This window comes from Loxodonta africana, chromosome 13, assembly GCF_030014295.1.
Source record: "Loxodonta africana isolate mLoxAfr1 chromosome 13, mLoxAfr1.hap2, whole genome shotgun sequence".
Taxonomy (NCBI): domain Eukaryota; kingdom Metazoa; phylum Chordata; class Mammalia; order Proboscidea; family Elephantidae; genus Loxodonta; species Loxodonta africana.
In genome coordinates this window covers 22998730-23020732 of record NC_087354.1, presented here as the reverse complement: position 1 = coordinate 23020732, position 22003 = coordinate 22998730, and the positions used below count along the sequence as shown (strand labels likewise).

General features: G+C 39.9%; 1 pseudogene; it reads left to right on the top strand.

Annotated features, from left to right (window-relative positions):
* The first annotated feature begins 1520 nt into the window (after positions 1-1520).
* On the top strand, positions 1521-21061 carry LOC135227254 (small ribosomal subunit protein uS5-like; annotated as a pseudogene).
* The last annotated feature ends 942 nt before the right edge of the window (positions 21062-22003 follow it).

Here is a 22003-nt window from a genome sequence, read left to right as displayed (position 1 = left end):
AGAAAACAGAAATAAGGCAACTTTCTAAGGTCCCCAGGAGTCCAAATCAGAAATAAGGCAACTTTCTAAGGTCCCCGGGAGTCCGAATCAACTCAACTGCAATGGGTTTGGTTTTTTGGTTTTCTAAGAGACTGGAAGCTGCCTAGAAATTTTAATTCTGGTCTTTTTTTTTTTTTGAAGATCCAAACCATACAGCACATAGTAGGGTTGTATTTATTCTACTTGTCTCAAGTCGTAATTCTCCAGATATTTGAACAACCATGCTTGATTGTTATTTGCACAAGGATCACAAAATCTTTAGTAGCTAAGGCAGCTCTTTGGCAAATAGATTTCTGTATATGATGTAAAAAGGGCTCATTCAGAGAACTACAAATTTACTTGTGGTTAGCTAGAATTGAAACTTTGATTATTGCCATTTCTGTACGCATGCTGCAATAATTATGTCCTGTCTACAAAAAGGGAGAAATACTTAATCTTTGTAGGTTTTCACTAGGTTCAAAAAGGCAGTGCAAATATTTTGATACCTGACTTTATGTTGAGACCAGCAGAAAGAGACTCAGTTTGCTAAATTATAGCACAGATTTGAAAGAAACCAAAATTTTTTTTTTTTTTTTTTTCTAATTCAGAATCTGCATGTGTTTCTATCCATGGGCTAAAGTAACTTGTGTATCACATAAAACCAGCCAAGGCCAAACCAGTCTATTATCTGTAGAAATTTAAAGGATACATTAACTGCTTGGTATCAGTTAAAGACATCTAGTGCCATTTCATTAAGCACCCTATTTAATCTCCATGCCTGGTGCCGTTCCCTCTTCTTCAAAACTGTCTTCTTCCCTATTCAAAATCAGAGTCTTGGAATCTATTCAGGGCTGGTGCTAAATTTGATAAGAAAAGCATTCTGCTGTCTGTTAACCTCCAGATTTGAGTTAGAACTTAGACCCTGAAATCTACATAGGACTTTTTTCCTTTCCTTTCTTCATCTTTTTTACATATCTTTTTTTTTTATTATTGTAAAATATAGATAACACACTTCACAATTCAACATTTTTCAGGTGTATAATTCAGTGACATCAATTACATCAATCATGTTGGGCAACCATCACTAATATCCATTATCAAATTTTCCATCACCATAAAGGGAAACTCAATGCTTCCCTAACGACGACTCCCTCTCCTCCTCTCTCTTGCCCTGGTAAGCCCACTGCCTTTGAGCTGGTTCGGACTCATAGCAATCCTACAGGACAGGTTAGAACTGCCCCATAGGGCTTCCAAGGCTGTAAATCTTCAGGGAAGCTCACTGCCACATCTTTCTCCGGTGGAGGAGCTTGTGGGTTCCAACTGCTTTAACTACTGCAGCGCCAACGACCATCAAACTCTGACCTCTATACACTGGCCTCTTCTAGGTATTCCGTACACGTGTGACACACTTCCAGAAAGGTATTCAAGCGTCTGTATAGTTCCAGTTCTAAAGCTGTGGACTGAGATGTGGTTAATTAAACAAGGCAAAAGATTCCACAACCACAGCGGAAAACTCTCTGAAAACAAGGAGTGCCAGACGGAAAAATTCCAGGTGGGAGATAATGATTAATATACTGCTTTAGAAAAAGTGGTGTGGAAGAGTCATACACGGACCTCACTGCATACGTGTCTTCAACTTAGCTACGGGGTATGTGTCGGCCAAAAATTCCATCTCTATGAACCGTGGGTAACATAACTACAATCTACTGTTGACAGAGTCAGACCACAGGTTTAGACAGACCAGAGGTTTAAACCAAGTTTGTTTCTGTTTACAGTACTATCACCCAAGCCGTAAATAAAAGGAGCCTGGCTTTAAGCCTCTGTTTGTAGACAGTCAATTTAAATCCTTCCACCCCGCAGACCAACTCAAAGGCAGTAACCGTGGCTACCGCTGCTGCCGAAGAAACACACTCTCCAGATTCCCAGTTCTGTTTTCAGCTTTAGAAAACTGGTTATGTTGAAAGGGAAAAAACCATTTCACTCTGCCTGGGTTATTGACACCGAGAAGCGCTCCTCGGCCTGTTCAGAGGGGGAAACAATGAGTCATTCATGCTGTCAGCCCAGGTGGTGCCTGCATTCCCAACCCAGGCGCCCAGTTAACCCTGGTTCTGCGGCCCACGGCCTCCTGGGCGCGCGGAGCCCGCAGCGCGCCGCCCTCGGTTCCCGGCAGCCTCGGGGGAGGCCTGCGCTGCAAAGGGACACGCAACCGGTAACCAAGGCTGTACCTCGGCAGTGCCAGTCCCAGGGGGCCTCGAAGCTGTTTGTCACCGTGTGATTGGCTCCGGAGAGGGGTGGAGAAATGAAAACACTCTGCTCAGGATATATTTAGTTGAAGTGCAGCTGGGGAAGTGCTTAAACAAGGGAGCTTTTGTCCTTATGCGGAAGTGTTTTTCTGCACTCCTCCAGGGTGAAAAACTTAAGCCACGTTCTGATCCCGCCTCCACCGCCCACCCCCACCCCCGCATTATATTTTCTCTTCATTGGGAGATGTTTTTAATCTGAAAAGTTTTCTGGAATTTTCGGGGGTTTGTTATAGAAGAGGAAACTGAAAAACCTTGATGGAGAATTGACTCCAACATACAAAGCACAAACCTTGACTGGAAAACACAGTTAAGAAATTCAGATAATTTCCGAACGTGCCCGTACAAGTTTGCATTCTTGCAATTAATTTTCTGTAGCTTCAAATTGAGTTTTAGGTATTTTCGAATGTCCTTGCTTGGACTAATTTATGGAATTAAAAATATAATTAAGTTTTATGAGCTGACAGAACTCTGTTTCACTTGAGTTGATTCACATTTTCCAGTAATGAAAGATGTACTTCTGCGCTGATGAGCACAGCTTCTCCGCAACAGATTACTGATGAGCCGTGTAATGGCTCTTCTTCCGTCCTCCTCGGAACGTTGGAGAGCTGCCGCCTTGTTACAAGGCTTTACAGCCAATACGTAAATACTGTATTTTTGGGGCACACTGTCTACTATTCAGAAATAGCACAGGAAGTCTTTTACATGAAAACCTGATTGGTAGTTATAAACCAAGGGCAGAAACTTCTGAACAAGAAGCCCGTGTTTTTCTGTTTTTGTTTTTTACTATTTTTGCTTGTTTGTTTTTTGATACCTTGATACTAGGAAATCAGGCTAACAACCCCATTTTTAAAAATTCACTTGTTAATTTTTTTTTTTACTTGTTAAATGTTAAAATATTTGAATTCTCATTAGGTTAAAGATGTTGTGAGGGTATAAAAATGAGTAACATTTGTTCTCTGCCTTCAAAGAGCCGATAAATTTAGGGAAATTGCTCCCCTTCCACAGATAAGGCAATGGAAGCCAGGGAAGTTAAGTGGCTCTTGCCCCGGGGTCACACTACTGGTCTTCAGCCCAACACAGGAAATCTTGTACATGAAAATCTGTGACTGCAGATGCAAACACAGGAAATCTTGTACATAAAAATCCGTGACTGCAGATGCCTGGTGTTAGAGTCAGGGTTTGATACCCAGGGTCCATGCCCAGGTAGCAACTGTTGATGGTAAGGGATTCAAGAAGGAAAGAGGAGCTGATATTTCATGTGTATGTCATCTTGTATCTGTAAAAGAAAGTAATGACATTTTGTTGGAAGCCCTTGTTGGCTTCCTTATTAAAAAAAAAAGTCAAGTGTCTTGTAAGTACTTTTTTGTAAAAGTGGGGAAGAAATGAGAGCTTATGAAGGGAATACTTTAAAAGGTTCCATTGTATTTTATGAGACACTTTTCCAAATGTTTTATTTTGGAAACTATGAAAATGTTTCATATCTACTTATGAAACAATGCTACTGTAAGCCAAAGATCTTACAGGGATCAAAAAGAAGTTTATATCTGGCTGCTTTCACTTAACATCATGTTTCTGAGGTTCACCCATGTTGTCGCATGTATCAATAAGTTGTTCCCTCTTATCATATGAATATACCACAATTTGTTGATCCATTCAGCTGTTGATGGACTTTCGGATTGTTTCCAGTTTGGGCCTATTATAAATAAAGCTGTTATGAACATTGTTGTATAAATTTTTGTGTAGATAAGCTTTTGTTTCTCTTGGGTACATACCTAAGAGTGGAGTGCCTGGTCACATGATAAGTGTGGCCATTTTAAAATGTATCCTCAAATTCTTTGATTAAAAAAAAAAAAGCTTCCTTTAAAGAGTTGGACTCTAATTTCTCTTCACAGACTTATTGAAACTGGCTTCTAATGAATATAATATGATGGAAGTCATACTATGTGGACTTCTGGTGCTAGTCATAAAAAGGATACATCTCCCCCTCCCCCTCTTTTCTTTTCCTCTCACTCATCCTTGCGAAGCTTGTCCTGGGAATCCAGTCTCTTTGTTGTAAGGAAGCCCAGATGACGTGGAGAAACCATGGGTGGGTATTCCAGACAGTAGCCCAAAAAGGCCCATAGCCAACACCAACATCAACTACTAGTCATGTGTGCGAACAAACCCTCAGATGATTTCTTACTCAGCCTTCTGAGTCTTACTGCTGAGGCCCAGACAAGCCATCCTCTCCAGGACCCTGTCTGAATTTCAGACTCACAGAAACTGTGTGAGATAAAAAATGATTGTTGTACACAATATAGGCGAGGTCAGCACAACTGGACTAAACCAAAAGCAGAGAAGTTTCCTGAATAAACCAAACGCTTGGAAGGCCAGCATAGCAGAGGCAGGGGTTTGGGGACCATGGTTTCAGGGGACATCTGTTATGTCCATTGGCATAATAAAATCTATTAAAAAAACATTTTGCATCCCATCTTGCAGAGTGGCATCTGGGGTCTTATATGCTAGCAAGTGGCCATCTAAGATGCATCAATTGGTCTCAACCCAAATGCAGCAAAGAATGAAGAACACCAAAGACACAAGGTAAGTATGAGCCCAAGAATCAGAATGGGCCGCATAAATCAGAGACTACATCAGCCTGAGACCAGAAGAACTAGATGGTGCCCGGCTACAACCAATGACTGCTGTGACAGGGAACACAACAGAGAATCCCTGAAGGAGCAGGAGAGCAGTGGGATGCAGACCTCAATTTCTCATAAAAAGACCAGACTTAATGGTCTGACTGAGACTAGAAAGACCCCATAGGTCGTAGTCCCTAGACCTTCTGTTAGCCCAAGACAGGGACCATTCCCAAAGCTAACTCTTCAGACAGAGATTGGACTGGACTATAAGCCAGAAAATGATACTGATGAGGAGTGAGCTTCTTGGATCAAGTAGACACATGAGACTATGTGTGTATCTCCTGTCTGGAAGGGAGATGTGAAGGTCGAGGGGAACAGAAGCTGGCTGAATGGACATGGAAATGCAGGGTGGAGAGAAGGAGTGTGCGGTCTCATTAGGGGGAGAGCAACTAGGAATATATAAAAAAATATATATATATAGCAAGGTGTATATAAGGTTTTGTATGAGAGACTGACTTGATTTGTAAACTTTCACCTAAAGCACAATAAAAAATTAAAAAAAAAACAATAATGTTGTTGCTTTTAAACCACAAAGTTTTGGGGTAATTCGTTCTATGACAATAAGTAACTAATAGAGTAAAATTGTGATTAACTTTATAAGAAGCTGCTAAACTATTTTCCAAAGTGGCTTTACCATTCTGCACTCTTACTGGCAGCGTATGAGGGTTCCAGATGTTCCATCCTCACCAACACTTCATATCATCAGGTCTTTCCAATTTTTGCCTTCTAATGGTCATGGAGTTAGTCATTTCTCAGTCGGGTGCTAATTGGCATTTCCCTGACATCATGCCTACTTTTCATCAGAAATATTATTTATTACCCATCTTAGAAATCCACCTTACTTACTATATTTCATAAACACATCTCACAAAACCAGCAAATTCCTGCCCCTGGTATTGGAGAGCTTATGTTTACATTTCCAATTTTTTAAAAAAAATAATTGCTACCAGGGAAAATGGGAGAGATTTTCTTAAGGGGTACAGAGCTTTTGTTAAGGATGATGGGTAAATCTGGAAATGGATAGTAGTGATTGTTGCACAACATGATGACTGTAATTAATGTCACTGACTTGTACAGGTAAAAATGCTTGAAATGTTTCATTACATATATTTCACCATGATAAAAATACTTTAAAATAATTATTTTATTTTTTAAAAAAACTAATTATACAAAGTGAGTTTGTATAATTAATAATTATCCACGTTATGATTTCTTAAGTTAGTTTGAAAGCCCCTGGAAAAGTGAGGAAGAAAATCTGTATATCCAGAAAGGCAAGTGTCCTAGTCATTACCATCATCTATTGTTAATTAGTCCTAATATTACTACCATTTATTGAGAAACACTATTTGCCAAGGACTTTGCATATATGAGCTCACCTAAGGCAACAACAACAGTATGAGGTACATATCATTATTATCCTCATCCTAGTCCAAAGGAAAAGGAGGTTTAGAGAATTCAAGAAACTCGGCTGTAGCCATACAACTGGATTTGAACCCAATATTGTTTTCTTTGACTCCAAACAGGTTTTCCCTTGCTTCTTTCTAATTTTATACCGGAATGTAAGAAAATATTTTGGCGTACAGTGGAAACTATTCTAGACTAGGAACTGAGAGACTGAGTTTTACTCTTGGCTCTGTCAGTAATCAATAGTCCCCTCTTGGGCAAGTTCCTCTCTGGACAAGGGTTGCTCATTATTGAAAGTTTGGGTTAAGGACTTATCCAGCTCAAAACTCTCTATGTACCAGGTGCCGTTTTCAGCATTTTGCAAGTATTGACTTGTTTACATCTCATAACAACCCTATGACATTGGTACTATGACTGTGCTTATTTTACAGATGAGTAAACTGAGTCACGGAGATTTAAGTAATTTTCCCAAAGGCACAAAACTAGTAAACGCAGGGAGTCTTGCTTCAGAGTCCCAGGTCTTACTATAAACTAGGCAACCTCTATTGAAGCTTACTTACCCTGTGCTTAATTTCAACAACATAAGATAGCATGATTAGTGTTATTCTCTCCTACCCCAACCCCACCCTTCCTTCTACTTTTTGGATGAAGAAACTAAGGCTTAGAAAATTTATCTTATTCCGATTTCCACATTCAGTTAATGACAGAGCCAGGGACGGGTAGCCCAGATAGCTTGTCATCAAAGGCTGTGCTCAAGTATTCCAGCAGTCAGAGCTCTGGGGAGTGTGAGGCTGCAGGGAATCTTACTCACCTAGAATCACCTGTCCTAATTGCCACACCCACACCATCCACTCCAAACTGCAACCTGGCTGTCTTTCGTCCTCAGTTCTTTTCCTGCAAATGCCCAAGGAGCCTGCCCTGGGGCACTCAGAGGGAGAGTAGGGGCACCTCCCAGGATAGAAACTACTGTAGACTGGTGAGATCGCCCCAGCAAGCCAGTGAGGAGTTGATATAAGCTGGTCTCCAATTCTCAAGGACTGATTTTGAATTAAATACCTGGGACTCAGATGTCAGTCTCGGGCAGCGCAAATACTACAGTTCTGACATTATTGCATCAAGGGCGAGGTTTTTCTTCTTCTTCTTCTTTTTTTAGGTACATGATTTTTAATAGAAAATATATATACATAATAAAAGTCAAATAACACAAAGCATATTGTATCTAGTGAAAATGATTCTTCATCTCACCTCTGCTCCAGTCCCCATCCCCTAAAACAACCTCTTTCTTGTATATTCAGCCGAAGATAATCTTGTTGTTAGCTGTCGTTGAGTTGCCTCCCATTCATGGTGACCCCATGCGCAACAAAAGGAAGCGCTGCCTGGCTCTGTGCCATCCGCATGATTGGTCGTAGATTGGACCGTCGTGATTCATAGGGCTTTCATTGGTTGATTTTTGGAAGTAGATCACCAGGCTTTTCTTCCTAGTCATCTTAGTCTGGAAAATCTGCTGAAACTTGTCCAGCATCAAGCAATACTCAAGCCTCCACTGACAGATGGGTGGTGGCTCTACATGAAGTGCATTGACCGGGAATCAAACCTGGGTCTCCCTCATAAAAAAAAAAAATGGAAGGCAGGAATTCTACCACTGAGCCACCAATAGGTATACATATAGGTATATATATTTTTAACCACACATATGGGCATATACTATACATACTATTCTGTACCTTCGTTTTTGGTTATAACTAACAATATGTCTTGGAACTTACTCCTGGTCAATATCTAAAGCCCTTTTTCATTTTTGAAAGGACTGCAGAGCTTTCCATTGTAAGGCTGTGAAATAACCTAGCTAGCCAGTCCCCTATGATGGCCGTTGAGGTTGTTTCTAATCTGAAGCTCCGACCAGCCCCCTGTAGGGAATCTGCTGTGTTTTCCCTGCAACGCAGTGCAGGCTCCCTGAGATCTCCTAGTCAAGCCTGTGGGGAGGGAGGGGAGTTCACGCACGCTCCCCTCCAGCCAGAGAAGGCGTGTAGTACTGCTGGGCTTTCCTCTGTGGAAGAGAACTCACAGGGCTAAGTGGAGGTACAGCTCAGAAAAAAACACCCAGACAAAAGCTCAACTCATCTCTGAAGCCTGGTGTTTATGCTCAACTGCAGCAGTAGCAGCGGCAGCAATAAAAATACGCTGTGAGCTTTTCCAGCATTCCTTGCCAAATATGCCACTGTCTTCTTTTCCACCAGGACCTGCAGCTCCAGGGACCTGGCCAGTTCTGTGACTCATGGGAGCTGGAGGCACTGGTTTATGATACAAGGCAATATATTTGACCAACAGATAGGGAAGGAACGAGATTGGGTATGCAGAATTTTATCTACCTATGGCTCTTCCTCTTGAGAAATGACCTGGGCAACTTAATTCAGCTCAGTTCCTCATATTCTCTTCACTGAGATGAAAGTGTTTGGTCAGGCGAGTGGTTTCTCCTAGAAGAACCCACTGCTAAGTGTCTGCCTCTGCCTGGCTCTGTTTGGTGACGCTTTGCTTGGCTGGAGGCCTGGGGAAGCCCCTCAATGGTTTCCCTTCCAAAGGAAACACCTATACTATAAGTTCTATCATTCCCCCCCTAAAAATGCATGGTGCCAGGGCCTTTGTTTTATATTGACACCACTGTTCTAGCCCTCCCTGCAACAAAAATTAGTTGAATGTGTTCATTTCATCTAGGTTTTCAAATTTGTTGGAGTACAATTTTTCATAGTAACCTGTTATGATCTTCTTTATCTCTGTTGGATCAGTTGTAATGTCACCAATTTTATTTCTTAATTTGATTATTTGCCTCTTCTGATTTTTTGTATTTTGTCAGTCTAGCCAGCGGTTTGTTTATTTTACTGATCCTTTCAAAGAACTAACTTCTGGTTTTGTTAATTCTTTCTGTTGTTTTTCTATTTTATACTTCATTTATTTCTGCCCTGATCTTTATTATTTCCTTTTTTCTGGTAGTTTTTGGCTTCTTTTGCTCTTGCTTTTCCATTTGTTCAAGTTGTCAGTTTAAGTTAATGATTTTGGATCCTTCTTCTTTTTTTAATATAGGCATTTATTGCTATGAATTTCCCTCTGAGTACTGCTTTTGCTGTGTTCCTAAGGTTTTGCTTTGTTGTGGTTTCATTTTTCTTTGAATTTTTTAATTTCACTTTTGATTTCTCCTGTGACCCAATAGTTTTTTAGGGGTATATTATTTAGTTTCCTTTTTTTTCCCCTTTATTTCCTGTTGTTGATTTCTAGCTGCATACCATCATGGCCGAAGAAGATGCTTTGTATGATTTCAATCTTTTTAAATTTGTTAAGACTTGTTTTGTGTCCTGACTTATGGTCTATTCTGGAAAATGATCCATGTGCTCTGGAGAAGAATGTGTATTGTTCTGAAGCTGGCTGGAGCGTTCTATATATATCTGTTTGGTCAAATTGGCTTATGGTTTTATTCAATTTCTCAGTGCCCTTAGTGATCTTGTTTTTAGATGTTCTGTCAGTAATTGAAAGTGGTATGTTGAAGTGCCCTATTATTATTGTGGAGTTGTCTATTTCTCCTTTGATATTAGTCAGTTTTTTGTTTCATGTATTTTGGAGCATCGCTATTCCAAAAACCAAAACCCACTACTATCGAATCGATTCTGACTCATAGTGACCCTATAGGACAGACTAGAACTGCCCCATAGAGCTTCAAAGGCTGAAATCTTTATGAAAGCAGACTGCCACATCTTTCTCCTTTGGAGCAGCTTGTGGGTTTGAATGACCGACCTTTTGGTTAGCCGCCAACTGCTTTAACCACTGCACCACTAGGCCTTCTGCATTGTTGTTAGGTGCATGTATATTTATAATCGTTATGTTTTCTTGCTGGATTGACCGTTTTATTATTATGTAATGTCTTTCTTTATCTCTCATAATAGATTTTGATTTAAAGTTTATTTTATCTGTTATCAGTATGGCCACCCCTGATCTTTTTTGTTTATTGATTGAATGGAATACTTTTCTCCATCCTTTTACTTTCAGTCTGTTTGTGTTCTTATGTCTGAGGTGTATTTTTTGTAGATAGCAAAAGACATTCTGCCATTCTCTGCCTTTTGTATGGGACGATTAGGCCATTTGCATTTAAGGTTATTACTGAAAACAAAATGCCTACCTCACTCATTTTGTTAATTGGTTTTTGAATGTTTTGTATCTTATTTGTTTTTTATTCTGATTTTTCTGTTTTTGTTTGTATTTGGTTGCTTTCTTGAGACCAGCCTTTTTTCTTTCTTCCTCCTTTTCTTCTGGGTATTTTTTCTCAGAGATTTCTTAGTGGTTACCACATATATTACATTGCACAACTTAAAATTGCAACAGTGTTTAACATATGAGCAGCAGTTAACATACAACCTTAATGTAATAAATCTTTTCTGATATGCTCATCGTTCCCCTGTTTCTGTTGGTGCGTCTCCATTAACATCAATATACAACCAAAATTCATTAAGTTTACTTTGTACTTATGTTTTACAAACTTGATGCTGTACTGTTTGTCAGATTTAATTATTGAGTTTTTTTCCCTGAAAATATCATATACTTAGTCCTTATGATTGCCTGTGTTGTTGCAGTTTTTTGGAGATCTCTCTCTCTCTTTCTTGTTTTTTTATTTTTTCCTGCATATAACCTGTTGCCGTCAAGTTGATTCTGACTCATAGGGCCCCTATAGGACAGAGTAGAACTGCCCTGTAGGGTTTCCAAGGAGCATGTGGTGGATTTGAACTGCCAGCCTTTTGGTTAGCAGCCTTAACTCTTAATCACTGTGCCAATGGTGCTCCCTTCCTGTGTATTAATACGAGTATTTATTGAATGCTCTTGCCTTTCCATTTAGAGTACTCCCTTAAGTAAAACTTGCAAAACTGTTGTGGTAGTGGTAAATTCCCAGAGCATCTGTTTGTTTGGTGGGAATGACTTGACTTCCTCCTCATTTTTGAACGACAACTTTTCTGGGTAAAGAATTTTTGGTTGACAATTGTTTTTGTTCAGTATTTTATATATGTTGCACCATTGTCTTCTGACCTCTAAAATTTCTGGAGAGAAACCCTCACTGATTCTTATGAAAGACCCTTAGTATTTTATATTGCATTTTTCTCTTGCTGCTTTCAAAATTCTCTCCTTGTTTTTGGTTTTCAAGAAATTTTATTAGGATATGACATGGAGTTGATCTTTTTGTGTTTCTTCTAATTGGGGTTCCTATAGCTTCCTGTATTTGCAGGCTTGGTTCTCTGTTCAGGTTTGGGAAATTATCTCTTGGAAAATTCTCCCTATGCCTTTATTGTTGTTGTGGTAACAACAATGTTAGATTTCTTAATTGAACTCCATGTTTCCATTTGAGTTTGTTCACTTTTCTTTGTTCTTTTCTCTTGAGACTTGGTGAGTTCAGTTATTTTGCCTTCTAGTTTATTTATTCTATTTTCTGTCTGTTTGAAAAATTAGTTGAAAGTGACAAATATAAAGCTGTTGGTTTCTCCCCCAACATTTCTTTTTTATTTTATTCTGGTGAAATATGCAACAAAATATTTGCCATTTCAACTATTTTCATGTGTACAATTCAGTGACATTACTTATGTGCAAAGTTTTGTGCAACCATCACCACTAATCCATTTCCAAATTTTCCCAGCATCCTTTACAGAAATGCAGTATGTATGCCTTAAGCAATACCTCCCTATTTCCCCTTTCTGCTTGCCTCTGGTAGCCACTAATAACCTTTGATCTCTATGAATTTGCCTATTCTAGATATTTCATAAAAGTGTCTCTCCCAACATCGTATCATGAAAATTTCCAAACACACGAAAGGTGAAAGAATTATGCAGCGAACACTCATGTCTCCACCACCTAGATTCTATAATTAACGTTTTGCTAGATTTCCTTTAAGGACATCTGATGGTACAGTGGTTAAGAGCTCAGCTGCTAACCAAAAAGTCTGAACCCACCAGCTGCTCCTCTGCGGGAGGAGGATGTGGCGGTCTGCATCTGTAGAGATTACAGCCTTGGAAACCCTATGGGTCAGCTCTACTGTGCTCTATAGGATCATTATTATTAAACCTATTGTTCTGTGCCAGAATCTACTTGACGGCACACAATAGGTTTGCTTGATCACATATCCTACCATCTATTCAAGCCACTGTATCTTAAGGCTTTTTAAAAGCCCAGCTTGAATATTCAATTCATTTACTTTGAAAACTTCTCAACAGGAAACTCAAAACCTTGTTTAATAAATACGGAATAATTTAGTTCCAATTCAAATTAGGCTAGTAGGGAGAGAAGAGGGAAAGAAGGCTAGAGAAAATGGAGAGGGAGAAGGTGGCTTCTGGAAAAAAAAAGGAAGTTGACAGAGGTAAGAAGAAGAATGGAGTCCAACTGGAAAAGGAGAGAGAGTTGTGCAGACACAGGAAAAATTCAAGTCTCTGGAGGTTTGCAAATGAGCGTGGGTCACTTCTTCTCCAAGAAAACACCGAATGGTGGATCATGCAGGTGATATGGAAGAGCCTGGAGGCCCCGGGGCCCTGGAGTGGTAGACCATGGCGGTTTCAGTCGAGGCTTTGGCAGTGGCTTCCTGGTCTGGGGTCATGGACCTCACAGTGGCAAGGCCAAGGACAAAGAATGGCTCCCTGTCACCAAACTGGGCCACGTGGCCAAGGACATGAAGATTAAGTCCCTGAAGAAAAACTGTCTCTTCTCCCTGCCCATCAAGGAGTCTGAGATCATTGACTTTTTCCTGAGGACATCCCTCAAGGATGAGGTTTTGAAAATTATACCTGTGGAAAAGCAGACGTGGGCTAGCCAGCAGACCAGGTTCAAGGCATTTGTCACCTCTTGAACTACAATGGCCACATCGATCTGGGTGTTAAGTTCTCTAGGGAGGTGGCCGCTGCCATCCACCGGACCATCACCCTGGCCAAGCTCTCCATCGTCCATGTGCTGTGAGGCTACTTGGGGAACAAGATCAGCAAACCCCACCCAGTTCCTTGAAAGGTGACCAACGACTATGACTCTGCGCTGGTGTACCTCATCCCCAGCCCCAGAGGCATTAGCATGGTTTAGTCCCTTTACCCAAGAAACTGCTGCTAACATATTGATGACTGCTACAAGTTGACCAGGGGCTGCCACGCCAGGCAATTTTGTCAAGGCTACCTTCAGCGCTATCTCCAAGACCAACAGCTATCTCACCCCTGATCTCTGAAAAGAGGCTGTGTTCACCAAGTCTCCTACCAGGAACTGAGCATCTTGTAAAGGCCCACATCAGAGCCTCTATACAGAAGAGCCAGGCTCCAGCTGTGGCCACCACATAGTGGTTTTTACACAAGAAAAATAAAGTGAATTAAGCCTGAAAAAAAAATTAGTACAGGTCAGGTCACTAGCACCGTCCTTCATGGGGGGCTGGGAATGTAGAAGTTTTGTACCTAGGGCGCTGCTGATGCTTGGTTAAGGACCAGCTCCCTGAATAGAGCATGGTGGCTAGAGGCTTCTGTTGGCCACCACAACTGTGGCCAGGAGAGCCGTGTGCTGCCCTCCTGGGGACTCCACGTGGTACATATGTTGGCATTCCTTGCAGGGTTCCTGGTAAGGGAGTCCAGCCCTGTGTCAGCTGTATAATGGAGGAGATCCGGAATGGGGGACCCTCACTACTGCTATGTATTGTTGGTACATGAGAGCCTGGACTGTTATTTAACCTCTCCGAGCTTAGAGTATTCTCATCCGTAAAATGGGCAGAGTAAGAGTATATGCCTTATGGGGTTATATATTGGGCAGATAAACTGAGATGGATGCATACAGGATGGTCAGTGAATTCCTGGTAGAAGACTTAATGAACACAGTCTCAGGCATGGGTGAGATGTCTGGAGGGCCAGATATCATCTGCCAGGTGTTGGACTAAATGGCTTACACACTATCTTGTTTCATCCTCATAACAGCACTAACAGGTGAATATTATTATTGGTCTCATTTTAGAAATGTGGAAAATGAAACTCAGAGACGTTAAGTAACTTCTGCAGGTGATACCTCTGGTGATGGTGGAGCCAGGGTCCCTGGTGGCACAAAACAGAAATGTTGGTGGTTTGAATCCACCTACAGGCACCTTCGAAACCCTGGTGGTATAGTGGTTAAAGAGTTCGGCTGCTAACCAGAAGGTCGGCAGTTTGAATCCACTGGGCGCTCTTGGAAACCCTATGGGGCAGTACTAGTCTGTCCTGTAGGGTTGCTATGAGTCAGAATTGGCTTGCTGCCAACGGATTTGGTTTTTGGTTGTTCTAGAGGCATCTTGTAAGAAAGGCTTGGCTATCTGTCATCCACCTGTCCCCTCAGAATCACACGTCATGCTGCCCTCAGTACCATGCCTGGTAAGCACTATATAAACCAATTATCGTACAATCATCTTTGACTCTTGGCGACTGAACTAGAACTAGTAGAACTGTGCTAAACAGGGTTTTCAATTTGATTTAGCAGAAGTAGATCACCAGGGTTTTTTTCTGAGGTGCATCTGGGTGGACTCAAATTTGCAACTTTTCTGTTAGCAGCTGAGCGCGATAACCATTTGCACTACCCAGGGACTTGAAGCACTCTACAAAATCAGATGTGCTTCAGAAGGTTTTTGTAAGGGCAAACAAGAAAACAATGTGAAACTACTAATACCCACCAGGCACTAAAAAATGGCTACAGAATGAATGTCGATGAATTTGTCAAATACTTCAGAGTCTTCATCCGCTTTCTCTAATATCGATTCTCTAGAGGTTTCCCTCTGATGGAAATAACCATGGTGAAAAAATATTCCCAATCCTGCACTATACAAATGCCGGTCTAACCAACAAATTCCAAGGAACTTGGCCTTCCCAGCGTTCTGACCTCATTTCTATCATAGCGACATTGAACCGATTATACTTTTTGCCTGTGATCAAAGAACACAGCAGCAGATTACAAATTACCAGGATCAAGGGCAAGCCCTTTCTTTTCCTGCCTGTTCCAACCTGGCAATAGATTCTGTCTCAGTGTGCCAAGAGCAACCCAACGCCCAGGATGGTCCCAGAAAACACTGTTGGAGCCCCTTCACAGTCATTTTCTTCGATAAGGCCTCTAGATGGACAGATTGCAATGCCATACTTAGAGCTGTTTTTTTCCCCCCTTTTCTGATTAACTGTTGGACTCTTCCCCTCCCTTTTCAAAACCTGCAAAATAATAATCCTATGGATTTACCCCTCACTGCAATGCAGAAGATACATAGAATAAAGTGACATTATACACCTGAAAGTACTTTGAAATTGTCTTTAAATTTTCTGTACAAATGCAAGATTTAAAAAAATCAGCATATTGGCTTTATGATGGTGGTTTGTTCTCATTTCTACCTTAGCCAGTTATGAGAACACTGTATTTTTCACTTTCAATAAGATCAAGGGATGAGAGCTGGGCAAGAGGCACACCAAGACAATGGGAGAAGTAGAGGGCTCGAAGCCAGTAGTTAAGGCTTTTACAGGAAGCTATGGTTCCAAAAGGTCAAGGACTTGAAAACCCTGTGAAGCAGTTCTAGTCTGCACACATGCGGCCGCCATGAGTTAGTATCAGCTCCACAGCAGCTAACAACCATGGGCAAAGGTGATCTCAGTGGAGTCCCTGAAGTGAGATGACAAGAGATGACAGGGTTGTTTTGAGGACCAAGTGAATGACGCCTAATCAAGAAGTCTTGGGACTGGAGAGGGTTTGGAATGCCAGCAGGCACCTGGCAGAATTTGGGACTATAGTATTGTCCCCTGACAAATGAGGAGCTCAGCGCTGTGTTGGATAACATACTAAGCAGCACCAAAAAGAAATAACTCATAGACCTCTGCTTTCTAAGAAGACCACATTAAGCCAATGCCAATAGATAATGTGATACCTTGAGAGAAACACTCAAAGATGAAAATTCCTAGTCAAGTGTTTCCAATTCACCTCGGTGGTTGTAAACACTCTCACTGTACTTGGAATGCTCACCATTCTTCCTTTCTCTCCCTGCAGTCTAATTTTTGTATCATTGAAAACCACATCTCTTTTCAGCTTTTCATTTCCAGAATACACTAATCCACTTTTCTAAAAAAGGCCAAATCTTTTAGCACGTCATTATAGCTTGTCGTAATTTCCATTCCTATGTGTTCAGAATAGAAGTAAAGAAGTTAAAAGCTTTTCCATGCCCTTCATTATCTCCTTCCCAAAGGTGAAATTTAACTTAATGTTACAGCAACAATTCTACGAGTAACATCCCACATGCTGGTTTCCCTTTACACATGTACATTGATTGGGCCATAGCTAACAGATATCCTGTTTGCTGACTCTTGAAATTTTTTATGCACAACACAGGTAGAAGGTGAGGTAGACGAGAGTTCTAATCTGGTTCTATGCCTTCATGACCGTGTTGCCTTGTGCCTCCTTCATCTGTAAAATGGGGATAAAAATACCACTTTGGGGTTGTAAAGAAGAGCAAATAAGATGACTTTCTATAAATGCTGGTCCCTGCCTCTCCCTTTTCGCCTCTCTCATTGTTATTTATTCTCTGTGAAATGAGAATTTCATCATTTTTCTTCTTTTTCCTCTTTTATTTGCTCTTCCTTCTCCTCGTTTCTTCTTCCCCTGCGTCCTCTTCATCTTCCGTCTTTTTTCTTCTTTCTCTTACAAAGGAGAACACTGCTGAGGTCATAATAAGTATAACAAGGCATACGCTCTGGATTTTACTGGGCTGTTTTCCTAATGACCAATCACAGACTGATAATTGGCAATTGATAATTTGTCAGTTGGTACCCTGGGATTTACATACTACTGCTACTATTACCAGCATCTCCACCTTTATTTTCTAGTTTACTCAAATTTTCTGATTTCCCATCATCTAGCCTAACTTCTATCCAATGAGTCTGTGGGATTCCTTTCATTAAGGGATTTTGCAGCAAAATCCTTTTCATCCAGCTGGGAGACATTTGATTATTCACTATATTTTTTACTGAACTGAGTCCTTCCCATTCTCTCATGAATAGACCTTATTTACACCTCTGCCTTCAATTCTGTTTCCATAATGGACTGGCCTTTACCATTGGCCTTTTCAGCAATAGTACCTGGCCCATCACTCAACGTCAAATCAATTCCTTCTGTGAGTTTCAGAAACAAAAACAGATCCTTTGTTCAAAAGTTCTTTCAAACTTTTCCCCAAACTTTTCCCCTGTTTGTACTTTGTTTCAAATAGTGGCCATACCTTCTGGAATAGTCCTGTATCTTCTGGAACAGTCGTAAATTATGCAATGTAATGCAGAGAATGTACTTTCTCATAATCTGAAACTGCTGGCAGAGCAAAAAGAAACAAAAAAACAAAAGCTGCATTTCAGATGCTTCATTTAGTGAAATACACTTCCTCTTGGTAGCTTGCCAGGTAATTTCTTTAGAAGGCAATCATATTTTGCAAGTATGCTGGTGGTAGTGGGCAGGCATTGAAGGGAATCAATAAACTGTATCAGATGCCAGATGCCAGTTTCAACTGATGTTGTCATTCATTCATGAAGCTGTAGGAAACAGAGACATTCACTAGTGAATGCAACTTTCTTCCCTGCTTCTCACATGGAGAACAAAGAAAAGGAAAAACAAAACAAAAACAAAAAACCCTGCAAACTTGTTGATAAATGAATTGCTGTAAATTAGGGAAAAAAAAAAACACCAAGTATATTAAAACAAATCTAATCTTTTACAGATGTATAAAATAGACCCTATATTAAAATGTTTGCCTTTTTTAATAATTAAGATCTTGAAGCTAACTGTATTTTCTTAATATTTAGTGATCTTTAAATTAATTTAACTGTTAAGATTACAGGTAGATGCATGGAATTAAAAGGGGATTTTGCATTTCTTTATATAGGATTGTCTTTTATCAAAGGATTTCACCAATATATCCTAAATTAGTAACGTTATGTCAGTTGTCTTGTTTTCCCCCATAGGCAGTCTAGCCAACTACGATACAAAAGGTCAATGATACGCTTTAAAAAAAAATTTTTTATTGTACTTTAGATGAAGGTTTACAGAACAAACTAGTTTCTCATCAGTTAGTGCACACCTTGTTCTATGACATTGGTTAACAATCCCATGACATGTCAACAGTCTCCCTTCTCAACTCTGGGTTCCCTATTACCAGCTTCCCTGTTCCCTCCTGCCTTCCAGTCCCTGCCCCAAGGCTGGTGCGCCCCTTTAGTCTTCTTTTGTTCCATGGGCCTGTTCAATCTTTGGCTGAAGGGTGAACCTCAGGAGTGACCTCATTACTTAGCCGAAAGGGTGTCCGGGGGCCATATTCTCAGGGTGTCTCCAGTCTCTGTCAGGCCAGCAAGTCTGGTCTTTAAATGATACACTTTAAAATACATAAGTCAACATTAAAGCAATATGCACAATTGTTAATTTTAACTTCTCCTCTTTATGCATTCGAGCACCAAATTACAGTATTTTCTATTCAACAAGTATTTTTGAGCACTGATAATATGCCCAAACTGTGATAGCACTATGGGTAGATAAAAAGAAATATAAGATGAAAAATGGCAGTGAAGATCCAGAGGTCTGTCCCTCCAGCAAAACAACAATTGCACTAGAAAGAGCAATTGGAACCCACTATTGTAGATCTCTGAAACCTACTACCACTCAGAAGAGTAGGGAAAGAGAGAAGGATAAAGATAAAGGCATTTGACAACTCCCCATGGTTTGCTTTCCACTTGAAATTGTACCATTGAGGCAAAGTCCTTCCAAAAAGATTTAGAGAGATGTTTTCTTAAATCCAAAAACCTCAGATGCAAAAATGGAATGAATTCTCAACCTACCTCTGCAAGTACAAGCTAAAAAAATTTTCCTGTCAGCAAGCTAAAAGCATAAGGTGGAATTTCCTTCCATCTCTACACAGTTCTAAAAAGATGCAATAAGTATGTCATTCTAGTTTCAAAGGCAATGGAATGTATTATGGATGAATCAGTGGATAGAACTAAACAGATAAAAATGTAACTCTTCTAGGCCAAAAATAAACTAATTAAATCAAAATTCAAGGTGCGAACACTAGACCAGGGAAACTATGTATTAATAGCATGAAAAAGAATTAATAGTCTCAATAGCTAAAGAGGTCACGTTATTGTTATTAGGTGCTGTCGAGTCGATTGTCTACTCATAGTGACCCAAAATGACAGACTAGAATTGCCTCATAGGGTTTTCTTGGCTGTAATCTTTACAGGAGCAGATCACCAGGTCTTTTCTCCCTTGGAACCAACTTTTTTTATTTTAACGATGTTAATGAGGCAGGATTAGAGGCAGTTATGTTAATGAGGCAAGACTCAATCTACAGAATTAGATTGTATTTTGAGTCAATTTCCTTTGAGATATAAAAGAGAGAAGTGAGCAGAGAGAGAGAGGAACCTCCTACCACCAAGAAAGAAGAGCATGTTCTTTGGGCCTGGGGTCCTTGTGCTGAAAAACTCCTAGACCAGTGGAAGATAGATGACAAGGGACTTCCCCCAGAGCTGACACAGAGAGAAAGCCTCCCCCTGGAGCTAGCAACATGAATTCACACTTCTAGCCTCCTAAACTGTGAGAGAATAAATTTGTTTGTTAAGGCCATCCACTTGTGGTATTTCTGTTATAGCAGCATTAGATAACTAAGATAGATATCCAGTCAATAACTTTACAACTTGAGAAACCAGAAAAAGAAGAGCAAGCTAAGTCCAAAGCTACCAGAAGGAAGAAAATAACAAAGATCAAAGCAGAAATAAATGAAACAGAAAACAGAAAAACAAAGAGAATCAATGAAACCAGAAGTTGGTTCTTTGAAAAGATCAATAAATTGACAAAATTTTAGCTAGACTGACAAAGGAAAAAAAGAGAGAAGATGCAAATAAGTAAAATCAGAAATGAAAGATGGGAGCATTATAACTGACCCTACACAAATAAAAAGGATCAAACAGAATACTGTGAATAACTGTATGCCAACAAATTAGACAATTTAGATGAAATGGACAAATTCCCAGAAATACATAAACTTCTGAACTTGACCAAAAATGAAATAAAAAATCTTAACAGACCCATAACAAACAAAGAGATGGAATCACTAATCAAAACCATCCCAGCAAAAAAAGTTCCTGGACCAGGTGGCTTCACTGGGGAATTCTACCGAACACTTAAGCAAGAACTGACACCAATTTTTCTTAAACTCTTCCAAAAAATAGAAAATGAGGTAACACTTCCTAGGTCACTCTATGAGGCCATCATTACCACCTAGACAAAGACAACACAATAAAAGAAAACTACAGACCAATATCCTTTAGGAATATAGATGCGAAAATCTTCAACAAAATACTAGCAAGCTGAATCCAACATTGTATTAAAAGGATTATAACACGATGAACAAGTAGGATTTGTTCCAGGAATGCAAGGATGGTTGGTTAACATTAGGAAATCAATTAATGTAAAAGGGTACAGTGAAAAATAATTTTCCTTTCTATCCCTCACCCGGCTTCTCTCCCAAAGGCAGTCTCTGTCGTTTGTTCCTTGTGTAGTCTTCCAGTGCATATATGCAAAGTAGCACGTATAAGCATATGTATCATCATATGCATCCATTTATTTATAAAAATTCTACCCACATTTTAAAGGAAGATTCATATAGAATATCTAGTCATTATCTAGCCATCTGAGGAAATTATCACAAAGAAGACAATAAATATGTGTTGAATGACTGAATGAATGAGACTCCTCTTTTGTAGGACATTTCAATTTCTTGATATTTTAAATAATGCTGTGGGAAACTTCTTTGCGATTCAACTGTTTTTTAGACAGATTCTCAGAAGGAGAATTACTAGTTCAAGGGCTTTCAGGTATTGCCAGATTGCTTTCCAACAGGCTGCTTATTTCTACCAGCACCATCACAGGAAGTTTCGTTGTTTTCCATCTTTGTTGATTTGATAGGTGGAAAACGGAATCTGATCTTTGCTGCAGTTGCATTTCTTTGAATTAGTGAGGCTGGACATTTATTCAAAAGTTTGCGAGCTATTCATATAACTCGTTTTGAGAGTCTTCTTTGCACCGTCATCTACTGAGGTTTTTTTTTTTTTTTTACTGAATTCTATGAGGTCTTTAAGGAGAGCTAGTGGCACAATGCTTAAGCTCTCGGCTGCTAATAAAAAGGTTGGTGGTTTGAAATCACCTGTCAGCTCCTAGGTAGAAAAGACCTAGTGATCTGCTCCTGTAAAGATTACAGCCAAGAATAACCCATGGGTCCATCCCTGTGAGTTGAAAATCGACTCGACAGCATCTAACAACAACATGACCTCTTTAGCTATTAAGACTGTTAATTCTTTTTCATACTATTAATAGTTTCCCTAATCCAGTGTTTGTACTTTGAATTTTGATTTAATTAGTTTACTTTTGGCCCACAAGAGTAACATTTTTATCTGTTTAGTTCTATTCACTGATTCATCCATAATTCATTCCATTGCCTTTGAGACTAGAATAACATACTTATTGCATCTTTTTTGAGAACTGTGTAGAGATGGAAGGAAATTCCACCTTATGCTTTTAGCTTGCTGACGAGGA